The sequence below is a fragment of the Leptonychotes weddellii genome, chromosome 6 (assembly GCF_054177405.1).
Source record: "Leptonychotes weddellii isolate Sample4059 chromosome 6, ASM5417740v2, whole genome shotgun sequence".
Lineage (NCBI taxonomy): Eukaryota > Metazoa > Chordata > Mammalia > Carnivora > Phocidae > Leptonychotes > Leptonychotes weddellii.
Window position 1 is genome coordinate 90,942,287 of NC_138374.1, and position 6,000 is coordinate 90,948,286.

The 6,000-nt window shown below is 43.0% G+C and overlaps 1 protein-coding gene across 3 annotated transcripts in view; it reads right to left on the reverse strand.

Moving 5' to 3' along the window:
• Positions 1 to 2,112, reverse strand: part of ANKRD45 (ankyrin repeat domain 45) — a 55,581-nt gene extending 53,469 nt beyond the window's left edge. For 2 of the 3 annotated variants that reach the window (XM_031029827.2, XM_006734891.3), the window contains exon 1: positions 2,050 to 2,112. The gene's annotated coding sequence lies outside the window, so the exon portion shown is untranslated. Of the gene's footprint in view, positions 1 to 2,019 lie in introns of all 3 variants that reach the window. The other variant, XM_031029826.2, reaches the window with a different exon arrangement.
• Between the last annotated feature and the right edge of the window lie 3,888 nt (positions 2,113 to 6,000).

Below are 6,000 nucleotides of genomic sequence, written 5' to 3' on the forward strand. Positions count from 1 at the left end.
CCTTTCTCCCTGTTATCAATATTCTATATATTGAAATTTTTTAAAAGATTTATTTGAGAGAGAGAGAAAGAGAGAGCGAACATAGGGAGAGGGAGAATCTCAAGCAACTTTCCACTGAGCACAGAGCCCAACACGGGGCTGGATCTCATGACCCTGAGATCATGACCTGAGCAGAAATCAAGAGTCGGACACTTAATCGACTGAACCACCCAGGCGCCCCTATATTGAAATGTTTAACTCTACTTCCTCACTAATATTTTTGTTTTAGAAAATACTTACCTTCCATGAGAAATATGTAATTTATATTTAACATAAAATGGGCTTACTTTTGTTATTGTTAAAAGAATTAATAAACATGTTTTTAATTCTCAGTATATTTTTAATGCTTACTGTATGGCTAGATAAAACCCACATAAAGGAAAGCTCTTTGGGATCAGTAATTTTTTGAGAGTATAATGGAGTCCTGGGACCAAAACATTTGAGGACCACTGTTCTAGGACACGGATGAGATCCAGAAGTGGCAGAGTCTTGCAGGGGCCCTTGCCCCCACATGGTTGCTGTAGCACGGTAAAGAAGTTCTGTAGGGAGGGAGGCCTGTGGGTTAAACCACCCCACCAGGGTGTAAAGGAAGTCACAAGAAGGTTCAGGGCACTGATCAAACCAGGAGAGATCTGTTCACAAGGTACATGACCCCAAACATGACAACGGGACCTTGAACATTTTCCCAAAAATCTTGTGAATCCACATATATTCACATACCAGGACACCATCTCAAGGAGAGAATCAGGGGAGAAGTTATCTGAGAACCTAAGTATTTTTGTATAAGAGAAATTAGACATTAGACAAAGAAGCCAATTACAGATCGGTCTAAACTTTAAAACCAGTTGAACGTTTCAATTATTTTTTTTCCTAATAATCAATGAGTGAGTGCTCCCAAAAGAAACTAGAAACAAAAATAAATTACATTTTCTTTGCCCATAAAAGTTATAAATCAAAATTGCAACCTAGGTGCCTATAGCCAAAAGTTCATAGAGAATGTAAGCATGGAGAGGGGAGACAGGGTTGGAACTATGAAGACAGAATGGCATAGCAGTCTGTGAGTCAGAAGGCCCATGCTTTAGTCCTAATTCTGGTATTTAATAGACTTTTCTGAACTCACACTTATTCGTGAAATGAGAACAGCACCTGCTCGGCTTTCCTTAATTCGTGTTGGAAATAAAGCAGGTCTACAAACTCTTCCTTTTAACTATGAAGTGCCAACTCTTTCGAGATTGCTAAGGAACTAATAATAGAACATCCCAGAGGCCACGGTCCTACCCCATAGGCCATTTATTCCCCACAGTGGGGGAGCCACCAGTAAATCAGCAATGACGATGAGCTAAGGGATACAATGGAGAGAAGCAAAGAGCACTTTGAAAGTAACGACACTGGACAGCTAAATTAGACTCGCAGCAGGGAGGTTCGGAAAAGGCTTTCCAGAAGTGGGGACACCCATCATGGAGTAGTAGGAGTCTTAAAAAGAGAAGAAAACGGCAATCCAGGTCATGCGAAACATAAAGGGCAAGGAGACAGACAAGCTCGAAATTATGACGAATAGATCTGAAGGGACTTTTAAGCTAATTGAATTCTTTCTTCAAAAAACGTGGTCCCTTGAGGATTTTAAGTCCCCAGCTCAAGGAGAGGGCCCTAAAGGGCAGCCCTGGGCCCCGGGGAGTTAAACAGAGGAAGGCCTGAAGAAGAGCAAACAGAGGGTGGCGGCCACACCGCGCGTCCCAGGAGGCCCGGCGGGGCGCACACCCATCGCTTCTGGACCCCGGAGTTCGCCTTCCGGCCTGAATCCCTCAGGGACCCTCCGGGATCTCCGAGGCTGCCCGCGGGGCGGGACCCGCTCTGCAAAGCTCTGGGCAGAAGCAAAGCCGGAGGACGCCGGGGTGAACGCCCACTCCCCTCCAGCTCCAGCCCCAGCGACCACGCGGGGAGACGCCCATTCCTTCCCCCGACCCCACCCCGAGCACCCACCGCGGCCCTCCGCCGGGGACTCCGACTCACCGCTCCCCAGGTCCCTGGCTTCCGCGGTTACCATAGCGACGGCGCACCCGTGCGCGGTAGCGCCGCCCCGAGCGCTGCGGTTCCGGCTGCGCGCCTGGGTCAAGGTTGCAAGGCGCGAGCCGAGAGGGAGCGGGAGAAAAACCCGGAGGAATCCCTCCACATGAATTCTCTGCATTCGGATGGAGGCGGGGTGGGGGGGGGGGTGTTTATTTTGTAAATTTTCTACCATATGGTCTATATTTACTTCACAGTTTAAAAAAAATAAAATTTAAAAATAAGGCGTGCACACTGGTTGCAGGTCCGTCTTAAGTCTTATCTTTGGACTTTGAACTAAAGAATTTTTCCAGAAATACGAGGATGCTTTCTGAAAATTACAAAAGATTGTAATATAACGGACAGATTGCTTAATTTTCTAGGCTGTTAGAGGTCTTTTTCTTATGGTTTATGGTCATTGTCACCAAGTCCGTTTCCTGAGACCTCACAAGTCCCAAGTATGTCAGGAGCGGAAGGGCCTTGGAAATTAACATCTAGCTTGGTTGAGGAATTTAAGATCCAAGACAGACGACGTTCTAGAAAGGATGGGAAGGGGTGGGACAGGGATATCAAAAGAAGCCAGCAGAGAAGAGCCATGCTTACCCAGAAACTATATAAATGTCCACATTAATCAGAGGGAAGACGGGGAAGTTTTGGTCCTGAAGACAACTAGTGAAGGAAATTCTTTACTATTTCCACAAGGAAATAGTTAAGGAGGAGGTAATATTTTAGAGGAGCTCAGAACATCTGAGTTGAAGGCTGAATAGCCTAGTTTTAAAATAAATATTTGGCCTAAGACCCAAGCAAAACATCGCTATCATAGATCTGAACTTCTGGAATAAAGAATAAGTTTGAAACTGTAACTATTAGATTTCTCTTATTCAAAGTAGTTATGATAGTCAAAATATTAGAGTTTGATGTATAGACAGGAACAATAAATAGTCATCTGCTAGCTCACTCACAACATATAGCACATTTGCTCTACTAAGCACTCACTTCCTACTGAAGTTGTTGGAGGAGCAAGACATTTTAGGTATTTCACTTTTAATATGTTTTATGCATGTATTATGTTTTTCATAGTCTCATTGGTGTTTCTTTTTTAGCATCTGGATGGAAGATGACTTCTGATGTATGATCGTGCATGAACCTGTTTTTAATTAATCTTCATTGGGTGTGAAGAATTCCCAAATACAACTGTTTATGGAAAGTCTTAAATGGATTTCAATACTGAAAGTTAAATAGAATTCTTAAAAGATTATTTTTAGTGCTCTGAATGCTAGAAAGGATGGGAAGACTCTAAGTAGGTCTGAGAAACCTAAAAGCAAAGGGGCGCTGTTCTCTGCTTAACTCCATGTCAGAAACAACTGCATGATTCATTTAGGCAGACCAGGTTAGAAACAGCCTTATGAAGGAGAATTCTGGCCTGGGGGTGGTCCAGATGCAGCAGAAAGACTTTCATGATCCTCTCTAACTCCCATCCTCTGTCCCCCAAGTTTGGCAGGAGAATATTAAAGAGAGCCTTTAGATCTAAGGGACCAAACTGATGTGCAAGAGACAAATCTTAGCAACAACTTTTGGGTACTAATGATGGAAGTCCAGATACGACAATGAAGTCCTGGTGTACAAATGGCTTAAGGAGCAGATGAGTTAAGCAGTATTCAAGCCCCCCCTGGAAATTAGGTCAGCTACAGAAAATTATGGTAGGGGGGAGGTTTACAAATTGATTAAAATTAATTTTTTCCACCCTGAAGGTAGACATGCCTGAACCCATTTTTTATGCTCCTTTTTCAATTATTACAATAAAATACTTTTTTCTAGGGGCGCCTGAGTGGCTCAGTTGGTTGAGTGTCTGCCTTCGGCTCAGGTCATGATCCCAGGGTCCTGGGATCGAGTCCTACATTGGGCTCCCTGCTCGGCGGGGAGTCTGCCTCTCCCTCTCTCTCTACCCCTCCCCCCTGCTCATGCTCTCTCTCTCTCTCTCAAATAAATAAATAAAATCTTTTAAAAAATTACTTTTTTCTAAGTAATCCAAAAAAGGATTGGATTTCTGTTACTTGTAACATCAATGCCTCATAATATTGAAGAGGGAAAATATAGTATGGCTTTATTTTAGAAACATGCTGTCCCTCAAGGTAAATTTCCCAAAATGAAATTTGGGAAGGATAAAATTGCAGGTAGGTGTTTCACTTGTGGTTGAACAACTGTGTGTGAGTATTATTAGTTAGAGGATCAATGTTAAACCTGGAGGCAGGTTTCTAGCAGGATGCTCTAGTACTCTGTCACCCTCTCCATTTCAACAACTTTGTGTCAGTGACTTAACTATAGCCCTATAAGGCATACCTAACAGATGATCCAAGGCTCAGAATAATAAATAATATGATAGATGATGGCAGAATGAAAATCTAAAATCAAAGGATAAATAGAAATTCAATAGGCAAAGAAGTGGGAAAAGGCATTTCAAAAGAAATTTGTAAAAAGGTATGGAGCCACAAAATAAATAGCAAAATAAATGCATATGTAGATTGAAACAGGCCAAGGATATGTGGTTGAGAGAGGCGAGAGATGTAATTAAAGAGAATGGAAGAGGGGGTGCCTGGGTGGCTCAGTCGTTAGGCGTCTGCCTTCAGCTCAGGTCATGGTCCCAGGGTCCTGGGATGGAGCCCCACATCGGGCTCCCTGCTCGGCGGGGAGCCTGCTTCTCCCTCTCCCACTCCCCCTGCTTGTGTTCCCTCTCTCGCTGTGTCTCTCTCTGTCAAATAAATAAATAAATCTTTAAAAAAAGAGGGAGGATTGGAAGAGGTCAGACAGCAATGTGGAGAATAGTTTGGAGGAAGACAACAGGCACAAAGAGAAGCCAAGAGTGACTCCCAGGTTTCTCTTGGGTGACCAGGTGACTAGGGGTCTTCTAATTCAGAGAGATTTTGAAGAAAAGCAGGGTTAGAATCAGGATGATGCGTTCAGTCTTAGACAAGCAGAGGCAAAAATATCAGTGTGCCTCCAGCCAACATACATTTGAATCTAAAGCTCAGTAGGGGTGCCTGGGTGGCTCAGTTGATTGAGTGTCTGACTCTTGATTTCAGCTCAGGTCATGATCTCAGGGTTGTAAGATCTAGCCCCTCCACCCACCCACCCCCAAAAAAAATCAGGCTCTGTGCTCAGCAGGGAGTCTGCTTGAGATGCTTTCTCTCCCTTTGCCCCTGCGTGTGCATATGCATGCGCACACGCATACTCTTTTTTTTCTCACTCTCTCAAATAAATAAATCTTTAAAAAAAGTAAAGCTCAATAGACAAGACTGGAATATAAATATAAATTTGGGAGTCATTGGCATATAAATGTTATTGAAAACCTTCAAAGAGGATGGAGTCATCCAAGGTGATGCATAAAAGAACAGAGGGCTAAGGGCAAGTGATGGGAAGAGCAATGCTAAGGAATAGGCAGAGAAAGATAGGGAGAGAATGAACAAGCCCAGGTGAGTGTGGCAACATAGAAGCCAAGAAAATCGTTTCAAAAAAGACTTGAAAAAATGACAATGGAATTTGGCACCTAGGGGTAACCTTTATGGGATCAATTTTGGTAAAGGGTGGTAGGCAAAATCAAGATTGCAGTGGACTGAGGAGTGAATGAGGGAGATCAGGAAGTAGACCACTAGGAATAGAATATTCTAGCTTGAAGAAGGTAGAATAGAAAGCTTTTTAAGAAAACTCTCTCCCACTCCCCCTGCTTGTGTTCCCTCTCTCCCTGTGTCTCTCTCTGTCAAATAAATAAACAAAAAAAAAAGAAAACTCTCCTTATAGGAAATATCTTTATTTTTAATGTAAGATAGGTTTGGCATTTGTCAGAGATAACATCAGGGTAATTGATTTAACAACTATAATTGAAAATGAAGTGGTAGCAGTGAAGGTCTGCTATTCTTTTGA